Here is a 21,677-nt window from a genome sequence, read left to right as displayed (position 1 = left end):
CTGAGAGAGATTCTGATCTGGAGCTCAGCAGTTGATCACTCAGTTGATAGGCTGGACATTGAGAGGTGTTCCATATGCATCGGTGCAAATGTTTAGTTCATGTAAAAACAGTTTTCAAAATGACAGTAATTTTCACTGAGTCAAAAAACTTGCAGATGCTGGAATCCAAAGTAGACAGGCAGGAAGCTGGAAGAACACAGCAAGCCAGGCAGCATTAGGAGATGGAGAAAGGGTTACACCCGAAACATCGGTGGTCCTGAAGAAGGCTTACACTGAAACATCGACTTCTCCACCTCTCAATGCTGCCTGGCTAGCTGGGTTCTTCCAGTGTCCCGCCTGACTGCCAGTAATTTGCACTGGGCATGATTATCGATAAATTACATTGACATCAATGGAACTTCATTTGCACCCAAGAATCTGATAGTAATGTGGAACCTGCTGCCACAGAGTGTTTCATATAGTTTACTTTGAAGCATTTAAAAGCAGACTTAAAGGCATAGAATCAAAGAGGTGTACAGCACAGAAACATATCCTTTGGTCCCAATCGTCCATGCGAACCAGATATCCTAAATTAATCTAGTCCCATTTGCTCGCATTTGGCCCATTTCCCTTGAAACCCTTCCATTCATATACCCATCCAGATGCCTTTTAAATGTTATAATTGTACCAGCCTCCACCACTTCCTCTGGCAGCTCATTCCATACTCGTACCACCCTCTGCTTGAAAATGTTGCCCCTTAGGTCCCTTTTAAATCTTTCGCCACTCATCCTAAACCTACACCCTCTAGTGCTGGATTCCCCCACTTCAGGGAAAAGACCTTGTCTATTTATCCTATCCATGCTCCTTATGATTTTATAAATCTCTGTATGGTCACCCCTCAGCCTCCAATGCTCCAGGGAAAACAGCCCCAGCATATTCAGCCTCCCCCATAGCTCAAATCCCCCAACCCTTGCAAAATCCTTGTAAATCTTTTCTAAACCCTTTCAAGGTTCACAACATTCTTCCGATAGCAGGGAGAATTGCACATAGTATTCTAGAAGTGCCCTAATAACGTCCTGTACAGCCACGACTTACCTCCCAACTCATAAATTCAATGCACTGACCATTAAAGGCAAACATACCAGACACCTCCTTCACTATCCTATCTATCTGTGACTCCACTTTCAAGGAACTAAGAACCTACACTTGAGGTCTCTTAGTTCAGCAACACTCCCCAGGACCTTACCACTAAGTGTATAAGTCCTGCCCTGATTTGCCTTTCGAAATGCAGCACCTCACATTTATCTAAACTAAATTCCATCTGTCTCTCCAGACTTGTGACAAACTGAGGGAATAAATGGTATGGGAGTGAGTGAGTATGGGAGTAAATACATTGCAAGACATGATCGTTCTGGATTCATCACAATTATAAGATTCCTCATCATGTAAAAGATGTTTATCATAGCTACCAGTTAAAGTACAGACATCATTGAGCTTGCCTACATTGCATTCTTGCTACATTACTCTGTGCCTTCCATCTATTAAACAGCTAAAATATATCAAGAAAGGCCAAGTTGCAGCAGGCTATCAAATATACTATGCCAATATGTATGAGGTAAATTAAAAATTATCATTCTGTAATGATTTGTATTATATTTATATGTTGTAAACTTAACACTAGAGGGAACAAGCACCCTACAGAAATGACAAACCAGATCGTCTCCTTATACGGTTCATTGCATCAAGAGACAAATTGAAATAATAGCAGTTGTTACCATACCAACTTGAGTGTTTATGGGGCATAACATATAATTCCAGCAAAGTGCAAATGCTGAAACTGTGTTTTACACAGATACTCAAGCGTTTGGTTGCTAGGTTTAAACTTATGTATGGAATTCAGTGCATTGAGCTTGTCTCGTTCATCCTTTTCTGCAGAGCAGCCCATTTGTCACTGTACTCACATTATGTGTTCACATTGTGCCCATGTTTAGTGGGGCAGAAGACAGAATCATTTAAGGGACAAAGGTCAAGCAGAATGTACAGCATAGAATCAACAATCAGTCTTATGATCTATGTCGGAGTTTATATTCCAAACCAGCCTCCTCCCTCTCATCTAACTCTATTTGCATATTCTACCATTCATAGAATCATACAGTTGTACAGCATGGAAACAGACCCTTCAGTCCAACTCGTCCATGCTGACCAGATGTTGTGCATTAACCTAATCCCATTTGCCAGTATTTGGCTCATATCCCTCTATCATATATTCATCCAGATACCTTTTAAATGTTGTAATTGTACCAGCCTCCACCACTTCTTTTGGCATCTCAAACTATACAAGCGCCGTGCTCTGTGTGAAAAGTTGCCCCATAGGTCCCTATTATATCTTTCCTCTCTCACTTTTCTCCATCATTGCTTTATCTAGTTTCTTGAGGTCAGGTAGAATCTCAGGTACTGCAATCATTGATAGTACAAATATTGCAATTAGTCTGAGGCTATCTGCAGCAAATGAGTAAATGCAAAATATTTTTAAAGCACTTCAATGAATGTGGAAGTGGAAGACCCTAAGTACAGATTTACACACTTTGCAGCTTCACCATTAGTGCAAATTGTTTTGTTCTGTGCATGAGGTCTAACTCAATTGAGTCTTCCAAAGTATTCAGTGCTTGAGAACATGTGACTTTCTGCAAGAATCTTAATTTACAGTTTCATCTGTACACAGATTTCCTCAAAACCCTGTTCCAGCTTCTTTCCCTTTCCAGTGCACTTCATTAATCATTGGACACTGACATTATCCCTATATTATTATATATGCTGCTGATGGTAAACCCAAGGCACAAATTTGTGTGCGGTTTCTGACATATTTTCAGCACACACTGACCAACCGTATGATCTTAACTACAACAAAAATCATGGATATATATGCTTTTAATCTACCACAAAGCCCTTTTGAAAAAATAAGCAAACAACTTGTATTTTTCCAATCTTTTTCCTAAGGATTTGTACTGAACAATCTGTAACTAGGTACCTTTGTACAAAAGATGGGGCCATAAGTGGAAACTTGTAAGCTTTTCACTGTAAACATGTGAGTACATGTGACAATAAAGCTAATTCTAATTCTAATTCTAATAATATGAGCCATTGCTTAGAAAAATCAAGATTTGTGACTTTCCTGTTTTGCTGTAGAATGGTGGTAACTCTTCATTCCACTAGCATGAAAGGTTTCAGAGGATCAAAGTTTGATCTAAAAATGCCATCATCTTAACCTTCTGGAGAAAGGACAGGATCATTTCAGATACTCATCCTTTATCTATTTATTCACATAAAAGCCATTCATATTGCAAAGCCTTATGTAATGACATGGGTTAGGACCCAAACAGCAGATGTTTTGTTAATGACTTGTTCCTGCTTCCCACCACCCATCTCTCCATATGTTTTCTCCAGTACTCCTTCTTCAGTTCTAAGGAATACTAGACTTCAATCATTAAGTCTATTGCTCTTTCCACAGATGCTGCTAGGCCTGCTGAGTTTCATCCGTTTTTATTTTAGATCACCTCGTGTTGATTGAGTATAGAATGTGGTAGGCTAGCCAGGCTGGAATTCATAGAAGAAAGTCTCAAGATGACTTTCTTCTATGAGGGTTTCTGTAGCAGATGAGCTGAGACATGGACAAAGTTACACAAGGGGAAATACACTGTCTTAATAATGGCACGGTCAGAGCTATGACCACAAGGTAACAAACAGCCTGAAAGATTTGTCAAGTTTAAATGTGAATATTTAACACTTCAGGTCCTATAGCTAAGCATAAGTGCTATGAAATTGCTTTCGTTTGCAGAACTTCTTTCTATTCGGATACATAAACAGGATCAGATTAACCTTCTTGTATCTTTGAGAATCTCACCATGGCAAGTGTCTGGATAGAAATCAATGCAAGTGCATTTTATCAGCAAGCACTTCTGTGCCGACCATGTAAAACCTAGAATGAGGCAGACAGATGTGCAAGAGAAGATTCTGAACTTTATGATAGAGGGGAGAGGGTTAGAAAAATGAAAAGAAGATTAAGTTGTAAAATATAGTCAAATTTCTAACAACTGTCATGCTCAAAGGGAGTATGAGTTGGATCAGCAACAATACAACGATAATTTATCAAGCTGATCTCTGTTTAAAAAGACTAGGATTGGAGGACTAATAACTTTAAGTTAAAAATTAAACTGAAGTTAAAAATAAAATAGACAATAGAAAAGAACAGAGATTGGGGGAGATGTGCCCCGTGCAACTTTACAATCAAACCATCAACCACTTTATTCAAGATAAACAAAGAAGAATGTTTGATAATCTATTGGTGTATCCACTGGCATTTTAAGAAGTTGCATGATTCCTAACACATTTTCAGGATAGGCTATGAGAACCTTCAAGTCTCGGGGTTCAATTCTATGTGAACCATCATTTCAACCAGTTTAATGTTGACAGACCAGGGCTATTCCTTGGATTCTGTCTGATACATTGCCCACTATCAGGCTTTCTAAGATTGAGTCAGGCTTGTGTAGCATAAAAGGTCGCCTGCAGGCAAACATCTTCAAATGCTTTACATTCATGAGGTGAAAGACAAAGTGCTTGAAACATGAGGAGAAACTGAGAAGATTAATGTAGGAGCTTCAGGTTCCATGTGGGAGAAGGATATTGGTTAACACCAAAGGAAGTAACTAGATAGAGGGAACTCAGCATAGAGTTCTAGAGGCCTAGACTGGACTGGCTAAATGAGTGGCTACCAGTTGGAGGGTCAAAGAAGCAAGAAGAAGAAGGAAAATAAGCATTTTGAAGAAGTGTCATATTGGATTCCAAACATTAACTCTGCTCCTCTCTCTACGGAAGCTGCCAGATTAGCTGAGTTTCTCCAGTACTTTCTGTTTTCTTAAGAATAAGAAGACTGCCAGTCAAGTGAATCAAAACTGGGTGAGATGGGGTGGAACATGAATAGGGAGAGATCTGCCATCACAGCATCTGAGGGTTGTTGGAAAGGACCGCACACCTGCACACCATTGTCCCAGCCAATGGTTCTCAGGACTGAAAGGAAGGTGGCATGGGAACCTACAGCATAGTTGAGTGCCTCGTCCTCACAAGAAGAACATGGCATTGCCATGAGACAATGAGCTGGAGGTGGTACCACACTAAACCCCTCTGTAATTTTCACTCATGGCACTGCAGAGGTCACCCTGCCCACACCCCTCCAACCAAGGACTAGCCTGTGTGCCGTCTGGCATATGTTGCACGTGATCTGTTTTCATCTCCTTTCGTAGCCTGATATTTGGTGTTTGCTGCAGCTCCCACCCTCACGGGGGAGTCATTTACCCCACCCACCCCAAGTGTGGTCACAGCCATTTTCATCCCATTGCACAATTTCAATTTGAGCACAACAGTAGGTGACAGTAAGTGTTCCTTGGCTTCACACCACCCCAAATCCCTACCCAACCCATCTACGTGCACCTGCCCACCTTTCAGCCCCAGTTCCTAGCAAATGAGATTACCTTGTTAGAGGGGATCATGGGAGGCTTGACTACCTATACAGGGATCCCCTGACTGATGGTGTGTCCATAGACTTCAGTGAGGATGGCTCTCCTAATGCTTTGAGACATGGGGTACTTGCTTGCAGCATGTACTATGTTCAGCTGCATACGTTACTGGCCAGTCTGTAATGACAAGGCACATCCCACACTACACAATGTGCACCCTTTAAACTGAGGAATGCTGGGCAGTACAGGAAGCTGACCATTTTGTTTCTACTGCGTCAGTTGGTAAAGCAGAGATGCAATGAGCACGCTGATACGTGAGTGAGCGCTAAGAGAACATCCCTGAGATCCAGCCTGGTCCACTCTGTGCAAAGTGCTGCAGCTTTGCAATCCTAACTGGTGTCGTGACCTGCAGTATGAAGCTGTGCTCTGAGAGCTCACTGGCATCACATGATAGAAGTGTCAGGGTGGTTGTGATGTGTTGGCAGATGACAGATGTCAATGTCCTATGGAGAGGGGTGAGCAGGGGCACCTCCACAGTGCCCTGATGGAAGGTTTAGAGGAGTCTTTGTATGGCATGACCTCCTCCTTGCTGCATTTGGGCTGGTTGCTGCTTCTTGAGTACGCCTTGGATTGTGGTTTGCTTGCAGCCAACCTGGAGGTTTTTCAGAATAAGCAGTGAGTTGAAGCTGCCAGCTACACTGCCAGCTGGTTCCCTTGTTGAGTTTCCCAATGTCTACTTTGTTCAGCGAGTTTGATTAGGTGTGGGGTTGAATATTAGTGAGACAAGTTGTGATATTAATGAGCTTTAATCTCAATCAATTTGCATCTTGACACTGACTTGGTGAGAATCTCGCCTTGTTAAAGCATGAAAGGTGGAGTGTCAGTCTTGTCATCTGATTCTGCCACATATCCCATGATAGCCCACCTTGCTCAGACCCTGATACAATTCTGCTCATTGGTAATTGAGCAAAAGCAATGTGATGCTTGGTATGGTGTCAACTAAGTGGTTCACCAACATTCTGGGGTGATATGGTGGTTAGCACTGCTGCCTCACAGTGCTAGGACCTGGATTCAATTCCAGCCTTGGGTCACTGTGTGGAATTTGCGCATTTTCCCCTTGTCTATGGGATGTTGGTCTGGTCTCCTCTCACAGATCAAAGATGAGCAGGATAGATGGATTAGCCATGGATTTAATGGGATAGGGTGAGGGAATTGAGTATTGGTGCAATGCTCATTTGAGGGTCAGTGCAGACTTGATGGATTGAATGGCGCATGGGGATTCTATAAACTCAACAAGGCCAATGGGCTCAAGATTGAAAGCAAGGTAATTCCTTTGGAGATTTGTTGAGATGTTTATGTCAAGCGGCTGACAAACCAGAGGAGGGGGAGATTAAAACTAGAAACATGTGAGTAATGTGAAGATAGTGGTTCTTGGTGAAAAGTGACAATGATCAGGTATGGGGGAGGCAGAGAGATGTGGAAAAGAGTAGGGATTGGGAAGTGGTCAGAAAAAGTTCAACTATTAATGAGACCTTGAAGACCATGTTACTACCATTTTCAGGAGCCATGTAGAATAAACATCAGGAGAAGGACCATTTGAGAGCTAAAGATTCAGGCTTCCATATCTCATTTCCCCTCTTTATCTGCAGCAGTCTAGTCTGAATTATCAAAATCAAATTTCTGGCAAATGAGCATCCAAGAAAACTAGATCTCAATATCCTGTACTCACATTCCTCTTCAGACTGTCATGCATATTACTCCTCTCTCCCTCACACCCAAAACAAGAGCACTGGGATTGTTTGATGTCTGAGCTGCTTCAGTCCGAATCCACTTTCACAGTAAGTGCTTACTTTCACACATCATACGCCAATATTCAGCACCAGATTTAAGCCATCAGTCATTTTGGACAGTGCCAGATTTTTTTTTCAAATCCATTGTGTGCTGGTTTTAAAATCTGGCGTTCATGCATAAGTGTCCTGAGTGAACTCTAAAGGAAATCATCAAGAAGCTGCAGTCACAAGCTGTGTGGAAGATAAATGAAACAGCAAAGAATCTGCCTCTGATCATTGTAGTTTCATTTCACACTAATACAATCAGAATGAGCCCTATAACATGTTCTTTGATGACTAAACTTGCCCACAGTGTACTCCAGATGGGAAGAGGATCATACATTTGGCATTTATGCTTCTATCAAGGATTGTGTTTCCATAGCAGCATTTGTCCTACTGTATCTGATGCTTCAGAATTGCTGAGATGCTTGTTATTAATGCCATGTGAATAATGGTTATTTGCCTACTTCTTCCAGTTTGTTATAACAGCAAAGAACACTTCAGAACAAAACGTTTGAATCTCCTCTCTCAGAGTTTGAAGACACATTTTTTTTTCCCTTTTAAACCAGATGATGATATTTACGTTACAGTTAACTGAATTTTACATTGTGTGATTCTGTATGTGGCAGCTGTTCCCACAGTAATCTGCTCCATTAATGTTTGCATGCTTGTGTTCCTCAATAGGGTACATTTGTTTGCTGGCTTCATTCTTACAGGCAAATATTTCGGTAAATCTTTGTTATGCTGGTTAGCTCACAAACTTTCTAGGAAAAACACCTTTAGCTTTCCAATAATGCTCATATGAAATAAAGGCTGGCTTTTCAAGTTCCACTTGAGTGTGTTTCAAAGTTGTTGGAGCATGGTTGCCTTTATTAAAGTGCAATGATTTTACCACTTTCATGTAGTCGATGCACTGGCAGACATGCAGCAATGTTGTTGGAGATCCTTAAGCCACTCTGTGAACCACCTTGCGCAGCCAGACAACTCATGAAATGGAGGTTATGTCTCCCCTCTCAGCTGGACGTAAGAGGTCCCTGAGCAATACTTGAAGGATAGCAAGATATTTTCCCTGGTGTCCTAGTCACTATTAATCCCTGTCTAACAACATCGCTTAAAACACAGAGAAGTCTTACAGCACAGAGCAGACCATTCAATCCATCTTGCCCATGCTGACATCATCTGATCGTTATTTCGTTGTTGTTTATGGGAGCTAGCTGTGCATTGATAGACCGCCGTCTTTCTATATTGTGACAGGGTCGCCATGTGGAATGGCTTTGGTAATAATTTGTTTTGGGACATCCAGAGGATAGAAAAGTCCTCAATTTTTCACCAATTTTCTGTCCCTCGTAGCTTCCCAACTGCACCAGATTAATTGCCACCTACCCAAATATTTTTATTCTTTCTTGGGATGTGGTCACCACTGGCAAGATCAGCATTTGTTACCCATCTATAATCACCCTGGAGGAGGTGAGTTGCCTCTGTGAACTGCTGCAATCCATTTGGGGTAGGTCCACTCACGGCATGACAAGGGAAGAGTTCCTAGTGTTTTGAAGGACAGAATTATCTGCCTTTATGGCAGGCTTCTTTTGGCATCCACTACCACATACTTTTGCACGTATAAGGCTGTACCTTTGATGAACTGATATTTATTTCTGCTGTCACTTGCTAACTGCTGACACAGCTAATCACACGATCGGAACAAAAGTTCGGGTGACTGGCACTGCACATGTCATGTTTTGGGATCAGAGAGTTGGTCGCAATAAAAGCTGGTTTTATTATTCACTCAAGTGAGAGCTTGAAGGGAGAAAATTTAATGACTGGCCTGAGTTCGTCACATTTCCCTGGAGTTAATCAGGAGATTTTGCAGCTACTGCCAATGTTTGTTTCACTGCTAGTGGGAGGAAGGTATGAAGTCCAAGTCATGATGCTATAAAACATCAATGGAAATTAATTTTCCATCACAACATTGAATTCCACTCCCTCTATGTCTGGGAATTTCTCACATTACCAGATATTACTACATAATCACAGCATCTTTCATTGTGGGACTTGCTGATCAAGGGAGCATTTCATGCAATTAAAGTTTCTGGCCTTTCTACTCTTGACTATATTTTTGAATAACAGTGGACATGCAGTCTACAGAATATGCAATTCTAAAGGATGTACTCAGGCATATGAAGTTCCCTCACAAATTTGGTGCATTGACTTCATGGTATGCTGCATGTTACAAGTTTCCTGTGTCATAGAACACAGAATGCAGTACAAGAACATTCCCTTCTTGGAGAGCAATGACTTCAGTTCCAAAGTACTAAAAAGATAGGTAAATAAATCTGACTCTGCAGCAGAAATAGTTTCTTAACTTTCACATTGATGCTCACGAGTCATTTTTTAAAATGGGTTTCCAATCCATGTCCGTAGCTAGTTGGGAAAATGTCAAAATCATAGTGTGCGTATACTATAAACTGCACCTGGACACCAAAATCAAAGAATGAACATTACAACAGTTGAAATATTTACTTAAATGTGTGACTTTAAACAATGCAATGTTCAACAAATTTCCAGTGTTTCATCACTGCATTATAACATCTTTGCAACATTGTGGTGCACTAGCTCCCCTGGTTTGCAGTCCATGTAAGGAGTTATTTTATATTTTACTGACAAAGTACCGCAATGAATAATGGTGTTTTAGCCACGGAACTGACATTAATCTGATGTCATTAAAGTTTGGATTACCACTGGCCTTTCAAGTCAGTGTAATATAATGTGAGGTATTTCAAATTGGCTGTTGGAATTTTGTTTAGACCCATTGGAATACAATAAATAACAATCTTCAATCTTCTTAAAGCATGTTTCCCTTTGCTTTTCTTCCCAAAGGTTTCAGCAGCCAAATGTATCCCTTATATTTAATCAGGGTTTAAGCATATTGGAACAGAGCACACTTTATTGATGATTAGCAGTGGATACAAGCCTAAATAATTTTAGTTTGCGATGGGCATGACTTCTTGTATGTAACTGAAGTGTTAATACTTATAAAATTCAAAACTGTAACTCAAGTTTCATGAACGAAGGGATTTATAAGTTCATGATTACACTGAGTGACAGTATATTAAATGTTTTAGCGATCTACACCACCTATTTAAATCATACGAGAGAGAGACACACAAGCTTTGTCCTTGATGTATGTTGCGGAGGAGAATGTGTTTCTACTCGAGTCCACTGGGATTCTGACAAGTTTCAATGTATATTCTTGTTTGAATTTGTTGTATATGTTGTATATCAACTGTTCTTCTTCTGCCCTTGGGGTCAGTTAGCTCAGTTGGCTGGATAGCTGGTTTATAATGCAGACTGACACCAAAATTTAATTTCCACACTGGCTGAGGTTAGCTTGAAGGGCTGTCTTTCTCAACCTCTCCTACTTTCCCAATGTGTGGTGTCCCTCACATTAAACCACCACTAATCATCTCTCTATAATGCAGAAGCAGTCCTCTGGTCCATTAGGACTATGGCGATAAATGACTTCTTCTTTCTAAGTTACTAGTCACTCAGTGAAAGAGGGCAGCTCTTACTGAACTGAGGTATGAAAAATTGAATGGACCAGTCAAATGACTATCTTCCAATACAAAGTGAAGAAGCACTTGTTACTTGTTATTGAAGTAATTTAATCAATTTGCCTGACAATTCCTTCCATAGGTTCTGCATGAGTAAAAGTTTTCAAAAAATCTCTGCACAAAATCAATACAATTTGTAAGAATTTAAAGTCAATTCTGAACATTTACTTTGAAATAACATGGAAACAGGCTTTGTCATTTGGCTTATGAATAATTTTTTTCTCATAATTATTCTGACCAAACACCTCCATTTTATATTGCATGTCTTATATTTGGAATTTATACTAAAACTCACTGCTTTCCACCAATGACGGTGCTATGCCATGGGAATTTCATTCCTTCAGGCAACCCTTTCCCTCTGTTGCCAGTTGCTAGAGATTCATGAAAACAAAAGAGGTTGAACCATCCCAACTATTGAAACACGATATAAAATAATTAAGTGTCCATATCTCAAATTACATTTTCCATACAGGTGTCAAGCACGATCTTTCCAGCAAGTGTCATTGAAAAGTTATACTCAGACTCAAATTTACTATCCCTTATTTCAGCAAGTTTCCCCCATGAGTTTAGTACATCTCTGCCAGACGGCACTGACAAGGAACAAACAAAATTAGAAAAGGCAGGAGAAATTCAGCAGATCTGTCAGCTTCTGTGGAGAGAAAACAAAGTTAACATTTCGAGCCTAAAGAGGCTTCTTCAGAACAGTGGTCAGATCAGGACCCCACTATTGGAAATGTTTGATGCAAACTGTTCGTAAATGGCTCAATGGACCAATGTCATTCAGTTCTCCATTCCTGGGCAGGATTGATGTAAAAGGATCATCAGGCAGTTGAATCCATAACAGGGAAGTCTAACTCTATTTGTAATGTCCTTTAAATAATCACTGAAATAATTCTATTCCTGATCGAAAAGCCTCGGCAGTCTTTTAGATTTCTCATAAAGCTGGTGCAGCTTTTGATATTCACTCCATCCAAGAGAAACTTTGGTTATTGAATAAAATATAGTGACTGGTTGAAGGAAAAAAAGGAGAGAAATAACTCACCAGTATTTCAGAAGAAGCAGCCACAACCAAATCTAGAATTCCTTAATGAGAGAGGTTCTTGTCATCCGTTATGAAATGGTTCATTGCTACATGGAGAAATGGCCTGAAATTAATAAGAGTGCCAGGGGGAATGCAGCCAGCACAATGCTGGAAAATTCTTTTTCGATTTCTGGCTTAGTTTGTCAGGGTTTCTTACTCTTAACAAAACAACACCCAAATCAATGTGCAAAAACATGAACTTTAACACAGAGCAAAAATCCAAAAACATCTGAGCAAAAAAAAACCCTTTAAAAATCTCAAGATAGTTGTTGGTGCTGAGGTGGGAGTGTAGTCGTATCAGAGAGATGTTGTTCCATGCTTCGTCATTCCCATTTGTTTATGTATTAAAAACACTTGTTGTTGAAGCAGACAAAGGGACACAAAATTTGGTTGGTGGTTCAACACAATTTTATTAACAAAATATTCCTTATTAATGTGAGCATTTACCAAATTCACACAATATTTACTCAATATGAAGCTCTACCCATCTGAGAATGGACTTTACCACAATGAACCACATGTCTGAGCTGGGCTGATGGAACCTCTTTCCTCTCCATTGTTACAGCTGGCTCTTTTCCATCCCATGAAGGGCATCAGACCCTTGATAGGACTGGACTTGACAGAACCCAAGGTTGATGCCCTCTGCCATGAGAAAGCTGTGAAAATTCAATCAGAAAACATATGGCCGCACACAAAATGGTGGAAGGAGAAAGCACAGCAAGACAGACATTGGTGGGAAGGTGAATCTGGGAGAGTATGAGATAGGGCAGCAGGTGGTGTAACAAATTTTCCAGCCAGGAACATTCCCGTCCCCCAGATATTCTCAAAGATGGACCAGACATCTCTGTTGCAGACATAAAAGCTGTCTGAATGTCTGTCTGTTGGTGGGGAACGTTGTTCAGGATATCTGACCTTATAGGTTACAGCTACCAGTTCGACACCTGAGAGATCATTGCTTTAGGGAATTTTAACATAACTCTATAAGGGATTCATCGCGATGGTTCACCAGATATAAACCACCTCCTGTCTTTTTGTATCCATCCTGTATTGGAGAGGATCTGTTAATGAATATTCTTCAAGGAAGGTTTCTCTTCTGCTCCCCACGTTCCTTTTGGTCTTCCCCTGTTTTGTTTTGGCACAAATGGTCTCTTGGGGACATTTGTTGCTACCACCCAACACTCATGGGGTTCTCCTCTGTAACTCAAAAAGAAGGTGGGCACTTTGGTATGTTTGACCATAATGCTGCAGTCCCGTAACAGAAGAGTCCAGCTCACTATGCAGAGTTCGGTGGCCGTGCCATCTATAATCCTGTTGTCCTGCAACACTTGAATGGGGATGCGCTCTGTCAGAATGGGGTAGTTTTACTTTGCTCGCTACAACTTCCAAACACTTCTAGTTTCTTAACCGGCCAATTTCAGGCTGATAATATCTGCAAAATATTGTACCACCAAGAATATGGTTAGCAAGTGCTTCTCACATGCAGAGAAACCCTGCTGTCCTGGTGAAAGAGCTCATGAGGCAAGGACCACCGCTCTGTGTTTGTTGTGTTGTTCTTGGAGACTGTGTAGTTTCCAAGCTGAAGAGGAGTTCAGGGTTGGTTCCCTGCAGGGGCTTGCACTAGGGCCTTTTTAAATTCAGCAACAATCTATGTACTATTCAGTCCATTTGCTCAGGGCATTGTATAAGGAGATCAAAGAGTCTGTTGGCTTTCTTGGGGAAACCATCGATATGGTTCTGACAGTATTGTACTGAGCTCAGGAAGGAACACAATTAGCTTAACAGCTTTATGGAGGCACAAGCAGGTTATTGTCTCAATTGGCTTCCCTTATATTTCAAGTTACCCCTGAGTTAAAACAGTTCCTAGATGTGAGACCTGGGACCTCATGATCTGTGCCTTCCTGAGTTTAGTCCTAGGCTGGTGAGGAAAGCTAACAATTCCCTTAACAGTGCCAATGCTGAGACCTTGTCTCTATCTGCGGGAGGAGATCATTCACATTCTGTACCAAGCAGTCCACTAGGGAAACCCCGTGAGCCCTTTAGCTAGCACCTGATGAAATCTTGATGGAGAATTCCAGAATCCCTTGGACAAGCAGGTCCATTGATATTTCTACTCCTGAAATACGAATGTATATTGGCAGTGTCGACAGATGGCAATGGACTGGAGTCATTGCTAACGTCCAGTACAATAAAATATTATGCCTGTGGGACCTTTCTGTTAATAACTTTGGTGCTGGTCGTTACCATCAGTGGTGTAATTGGGGTAGTTTTAGTTTGTTCTCTGCAATGATGGTAAGCTGCCAAAAACCTTTGGTTTCTTAACCAGCCAAATTGGTGAATTGTTAGTGGATGCCACAGGATACAGGAATCCCTGTTGCAGTAAACTATTGATGACTTTGCCCCTCTGCCTATTTCGGAAATGTGCACTGTCTCTGCAGGCTTGGGTCCGGTCCATCAATCAGTACCTCGCCGGTCATGCGGCTGCTGTCATGGTTATGGCTGGTGAATGCTTTCAGGTGCTTCGTTTGCACTGTTGGGTCATTCGTCATCTCAGGGAGTTTAATGCATAAACTCTCCCACCAAAGAAACTCTTTCCAAATACTGCCTGGGGCCTTATCACTTTTCAGTATCTGCCAAATGCAGCTGGGCCGAATGACAAATTACACCTCGCATAAGGATGGAAGTTTGCTCGCTGAGCTGGAAGGCTTGTTTTCATGTTGAAAAGGAACCTTTCAGCTCAGCGAGCAAACCTACATCCACAACCTCAACCTGAGCTACAAATCTTTTCAAAACTCACTAACCTCGCATAAGATCCAAGCCCAGGATGTGTCTTGCCTCTGAGGGGAGACTCACTAGCACTACTGGGAGGTGACCAATCACATTCCCCAATTTCAATTCTAAAGGTCAGTCTCTGCCCCTGCTGTAGATGTTCTGCAAAACTGCTAAGGAACAGCTTCCTATAGGTATACCATTTACTATCTATGTTGTGGGATGTGTTAAGGGGCAACTGTCTGTGCGGAGTTTGCACATTCTCTCTGCGTCTGCGTGGGATTCCTCTTGGTGCTCCAGTTTCCTCCCACAGTCCAAATATGTGTAGGTTAGATGGGTTGGCTGAGCAAAATTGTTCATTGTGGGATGTGAATGTTAAATGGATTAGCAATGGGAAATGCAGAATTATAGGGAGAGGTTGAGTCTTCATTAAGTGTGTGTTCGTATTCCCCCCCTCACCCCAGACTTTCCAGAATGTTCTGTGACTTTTGGCCAATGAGGTCATGAACTGGGTTCAAGTTATCCAGTGCAGTGCCACCAACACCCTTCACTGTTGCCCTGTTGAATGTGTAAAATGTACATACTCAGGCAGTCAAGATACCAGAATGTCTGACCAACATTTCTCCAGTGAATAACCCTTGAACATTTGTGGTCTCTTTGATCTTGGTTTCCAGGGTTCTCTGTTATCAATAGGCTGTCAGCTACTGTTTAAGTTAGTTTGGCTAATTTTCTGTCAGGCCTGATTTCTCCAGCTGCTAATTAATTGACAATGCCAATTTTGGGCTGAGGTTACTTGACCTCACAGAGCAATAGTAAAGGATCATGAATGGAATGAGAGCCAGTTTGAGATGACTTGCAAATCAGATATGCTCCATTATTATACAGTTCTTACAAACTGATATATCCCTTCTTTCCAATTAGGTAGGAAATTCAGTTTTCTATCACAGGATTATCCTTGAGCTTTACTAATGTCAGTACAACTTCTTTTAATGCAACCATTTGCAATGACAGTGAATGGGATTAGGATCAAACAGACTCAGATTTCTTCAGTCATAGAGTCACACAGCATGGAAACATCACTGTACCTGCATCCATCACTTCCTCTGGCAGTTCATTTCACATACAAAGCATTCTCTGTGTGAAAAGGTTGCCCCTCAAGTCCCTTTTAAATCTTTCTCCTCTCAGTTGAAAACTATGCCCCTTAGTTATGAAGTCTCCCACCCAAGGGAAAAGACATTTGCTATTCATTCTTTCTATGCGCCATATGATTTTATAAATCTCCATAAGGTTCCCCCCTTAACCTGCTATGCTCCAGTGGAAACATCCCAGTCTAACCAGCCTATCCTTATAACTCATTCCCAACAACATCTTGGTAAATCTTTTCTGAACCCTCTCCAATTTAATAATATTCTTCCCATAAATCCATGGTGAAGTACTGTCAATCTTAGCACTTACTCAATAAAACTAGCCTCGAGATTGACCTGAACAGCCTGATATGTATTGTTTGCAAACTGAAATGATCCCAAATAGGAACATTCAGACAAATTTAAGCTCCTGATTGTCCAGTATTGCTCTGTTATAGATAGTTGGCCACCAGTATGATGGTGATCTTAATAAAAATAACAAAATGATTATGTTCAAATGCGCAGTTGAGGAAATATCCATTCAAATCTTGGGAACAAGCTCTCACAAGTCTTCCAGTCATCCTTATTTGCTCAGAACAACATAGCTGCAAAACAATTAAATTAAACGAGGAAATGAAGTTTTAAAAAAGCAATGGATAATTAATATGAGACACCACAAAACAAAACTGAAGTGAAAAATGAACCATATGAACCAAAAAGAAAGGTGTGGAAAGGAAGTGGAAAACATTGATGTACAGAAAATTGTAATAAACTGTGACATCTCAAATAAGATAAATATGACTCTTTCCTCGCCCACAGCAGACAACTTTTGATGTTAGACGCATCATTGGCAGGCAGAAGTTCATAGGAGAAAGTGAGGACTGTAGATACTGGAGATCAGAGCTGAAAATGTGTTGCTGGAAAAGGGCAGCAGGTCAGGCAGCATCCAATGAGCAGGAGAATCGACGTTTCGGGCATAAGCCCTTCTTCAGGAATGTAGAGGGAGGAAGAGAGCTTCTTCAAGGAAGGCATCCCCTACTGCGAATCCTCTTGCAAGGATGCCTTCCTTGAAGAAGCTCGCTTCCTCCCTCTACATTCCTGGAGAAGGGCTCATGCCCGAAACGTCGATTCTCCTGCTCATTGGATGCTGCCTGACCTGCTGCGCTTTTCCAGCAACACATTTTTCAGGCAGAAGTTCATATACATCATACAGTATTGTACAGTTTATAGACAGTAGTTTATATACATCTGCATCATCTTTAAAAGATCATAGAATCCTACAATCCCTACAGTGTAGAAGCAGGCTATTCAGCCCTTCAAGCCCACACTGACCTCCAAAGACCTTGCCACCCAGACACAACCCTCTACTCTATCAGCGTAACCCTGCATTTCCCATGGAGAGTCCACCCATCTTGCACATCCCTAGAAACTATGGGCAATTTAGCATGGCCAATCCACCTAATTGCACATCTTTGGATTATGGGAGGAAACCAGAGCACCCAGAAGAAATCCATATGGACATGTAGAGAATGTGCAAACTCCTCACAGGCAGTCGCTCTGTTGTAGAACCAATGCATTGTGGGAAGCATTTAAAGAATTCTTCCATAGGATTTCAGAATTGCTGACAGCAATTGTTGCCCATCCATAAGTCATCTGTAAAAACATTAAGAATTTTCCATCTAATGTAAGTGCACCTTCAAAGCTGCTACATTTTGATTCAGTAACAATGACAGAACAATCATATTGTTGCAAGTCATGATGGTGCATGGCTTGGAAAGGAACTTGCTGGTGGTAGTGTCTCCATATGTCTGCTACCCTTATCCATCTCAATTGGCAGCATTTAGTAGAAGAGTAGTGATGACCAGTTGTGATACTGCTGAAAATGTGTTGTTGGTTAAAGCACAGCAGGTTAGGCAGCATCCAAGGAATAGGAAATTCGACGTTTTGGGCATAAGCCCTTCATCAGGCTTATGCCCGAAACGTCGAATTTCCTATTCCTTGGATGCTGCCTAACCTGCTGTGCTTTAACCAGCAACACATTTTCAGCTGTGATCTCCAGCATCTGCAGACCTCATTTTTTACCCAGTTGTGATACTGGACAATTTTGATCAGGCTGCAATGAGAGTAACAGCTTGTGGGAAGGAGAAAGGTTGAGAGAACAGAAGAGTTGTGAGAGCAGGGGGGTTGGGGTGGAAGAGTTATGAGAGCTGAGGAAGAGAGAGATTTGAAAGTAACAAGAAGAGAATGAGAGTGTGACAGGCTAAAAGTTGGGAGACCAGGAGAGGGGATTCTTGAAACCAAGATGTAAGAGTTGTAGGAGTGTCTTTTTCCATAATCATCTCGCTGGTCCCATTGGAAGCAGTTCTGAGGCCTCATGGGGAATTACCTTAGACCATCATCATTACATTCAGAATGACAAAAAGCAATTATGTGCTTGTGTATCACAGAGATTGAAAGCTGATCCCAACACTGTCTGTTACCACCTTCTCTTCACAGCCAGAAATTACTACCTCAGGGGTAGAGACATTATGGATTGCTCAAGAAGTAATGACCCACAGTTTGGAAACTCCTGATTTACCATCACGATACAGTACACAGCCTGGGAATACACAGCAACCATTGAAGGACTTGGGCCACTCAGTGGTTACCAATGGAGCTCAATGCTGGAGGGTGTAGGAATAGAAGTTCCATTGAAAGAGACTGGGCAAGTTACTGCAGTGTGTCGTTTATACAGTGCTCAAACGTTATACGCTGCTGTTTCAGTGCATCAGTGGTGGAGGGAATGAATGATTTCCCTGGTGGATGAGGTGCCTACCAAGCTTAAATAGATATTCCAAGTGAGAAAGATAGGCATAAAATAATACTTCTGAATTTCCTCTTAACTAGGACAAAACGGTAAAAGAAGTAGATGACTCAGCCTCTCACTCATGCCATTCAGTAATGGTAGATCAGTATCTCAAAAGCATTTATGCATTTGGTACTCTGTAGTGCTAAAGTGTTAAACGGTGGATGGCCAGTGTATACACTTAATGATACTTAATACCACCTGACAAATGTTTTGGATTACAGTACAATGTAATTCACAAGATGTCCCCTTGACAGGTAAGCAAAGAGAGAAGCTCTTGAAAAGGTAAACGAAGGGAACTAAAATTATGGAAGCTAGAGAACAAATGTCAAATTTAATTCAATTGACAATGTTATGAGATCCCATTTTCTACAGAAACTGGACAATGGCCAAGATGTTAGTAAAGAGAGTGTGCTAACATTGGTCTACCATCACTGAATGCAGACCTTGACAAAAGCACCTCAGAATTCAGATATATTTAACAAAGGAAAAATTTCAGAAGCAGTTAAACGTGTAATTAGTGGAAAAATCATAATGTGTCTTTGATTAGAAAGGAATTTTAGGTTTGTTACTCTGGAAAAGTCAAGGGAGAAATATCAACTCAGAAAATACATTGAGAGATATAAATGGATAAATGTAACCAGAGAGGTAGCAGTGCAATGAGTAACAATAAGATTTTTCCATTGAATTACTGAAGTTTATCCTGTGAAATATAACCCTGTAACAGAACCTCCATTTACCTGTACATGCATATGAACCAATCTAACACAACTTCAGACTGGAGATATTCTATCTCTCTCTCTGTCGATTACCCAGACTGTATTTAACACTATGCCTCTATTAAACGTTGATCTTCAAACAGCTTTCTTTGTGCCTGCTTGATATTGAGACAAATAGTATATTTTGAATTGATTTTTCATTTATTCTTTGATGAGATGTAAGTGTTGGTAGGAAGGTCAGCATTTATTGCCATCACTTAGTGCTCTGAACTGTATGCATTGGTAGGCAATTTCAGGCCACAATTAATAGTCAACCACAATGCCGTGGATCTGGAGTCACACGCAGACCAGATTTCCTTCCTAAATGACATTAGGGAAAGCCACTCAAATAAGCAAAGAAGTAAGGATGCTGGAGATTTGAAAAAAAAACGAAAACAGAAAATGCTGGGGAAACTCAGCAGGTCTGGCAGCATCTCTTGAGAGAAAGCAGAGTTAACATTTCAAGTGAAGTGCCCCTTTCTCAGAATTCCAGAACTTCAGAACTTCTGAAGGTCTGTTTCCATGCTGTATGATTCTATGACTCTGTGAGTCTGTGGGTGGCTAGACTCAAAATGTTCACTGTGTTTTCTCTCCACAGGTGCTGCCAGACCTCTTGCATTTCTCCAGCAATTTTTGTGTTTGTGTGTTAGGGAAGGACATTTAGATTTTTTTTTACATTAATCGTTGAAAGTTGTCATGATTAACTTTACGTTAAGAGTTATTCATTGAATGCAAATTCCAGCAGCTGTGAATACTAACCCCAGAGAATTACTAATCCAGTGACACCACCAATACACCAATATGTCTCCACATTCTGAATTATTAGAATATTGCAGTTTATGAGGAGCTGTTTGGAGGGAGCATGAATGTATCCATTCCTCCAGATTATTTATTAGTGCAGCATATTAGTACAGGGTCCATTGATATCTCGGAGCAATATAAGGAAGACTTGTGCAGACTAAAATTGACCACAGTTTGGGGAGGAATACATTTAATCACTACTTTCAACAAAGTGCTTAAGAGAAAAGAGCTTTCATCTCTTTAGTACACCAGTTATGATGTCGCAAAGGGCTTCACATTCAATTAATGGTTTCACAAACTGGAATCACTCTTATCAGACATAAACTCAGAATGCACAGGGCTACCTCACACAAACAGAAAATGGAAAGCTTGACTAATTAACTGTAATGTCAGCCTGGATACACACTCAAACCTTGGACTGGATTGTGAACTCAACCTTCTGCCTCTGAGGTGAGACTGCTAACCAATACGTCTCACTGAACTGAATCAAGGTGACAGTAATAAATTTTTTTTTAGATTTATTTTGCCACTTGTTTGGATATTGAGATCTTAGGACAGTTTGCCACTCTACTTACACGAGTGCTGATGCACAAAATTGAAATTTCTGAGGGTATACTAAACGTATATTTAATATAGCTACTTAATATAGTTTTATCCCATTCCTTCATCTGCTATCTTAACAAAGGCGTTAACCGGGTAGAATAAACAGTTTAATGCTTATGTTAAAACAGTGATTAAAGGAAGGTCAGAGGAGTGTGTCATATACTAATATTGGCAACAGCAATTACTAGATTATGTGAACAAAGGAAATTTCTACCTTCACCCAAGTAATGCTAGTGTCTGAATTTGGTCAAATGGGCCAAGAAACTTAATAGAATTGTGGATGGTCAAGTCCTGTTTAATAAATGGAGTGAAGCAGGAGGTCACTGTATTGGGTAAAATACACTGATTTTGCACCCTGAACTGTGACAGGATGATTGGCTCAAGATTTTCTTGGAGGTGCAATCTGAATCAGCAAGTTGTAATTGCATTGCTGTGAATCTTACATAAAGTTCTGCACTGCTTTCACGAGCCCAGCATGGTCAGGAGGAACAGTGTCCAAAGGGGATGGTTTAATTCTGTTCTGCATGCAAAGGGGACACAGTTTTGTAATTTAACACAGATCCAGACAGAGGGTTATGTGAATATATACATTGAACAGGCTTTATTGATTTTACATGACATAATTCAAGTTTTGGTCCCTCATCTTACAGATGTCACATTTTAAGGTCTATTTACCCAAAGTGAAGCTTGGTGAAACAGGTCTGGGAAAGATGTTATTAAGATTATTCCAATCTTTTTGTAAGGAATAGGGCAGAACTTTCCTCGCCCTGAGC

Source organism: Hemiscyllium ocellatum, chromosome 25 (genome assembly GCF_020745735.1).
Source record: "Hemiscyllium ocellatum isolate sHemOce1 chromosome 25, sHemOce1.pat.X.cur, whole genome shotgun sequence".
Classification (NCBI taxonomy): Eukaryota; Metazoa; Chordata; class Chondrichthyes; order Orectolobiformes; family Hemiscylliidae; genus Hemiscyllium; species Hemiscyllium ocellatum.
Note: the sequence above shows the minus strand (reverse complement) of the source record.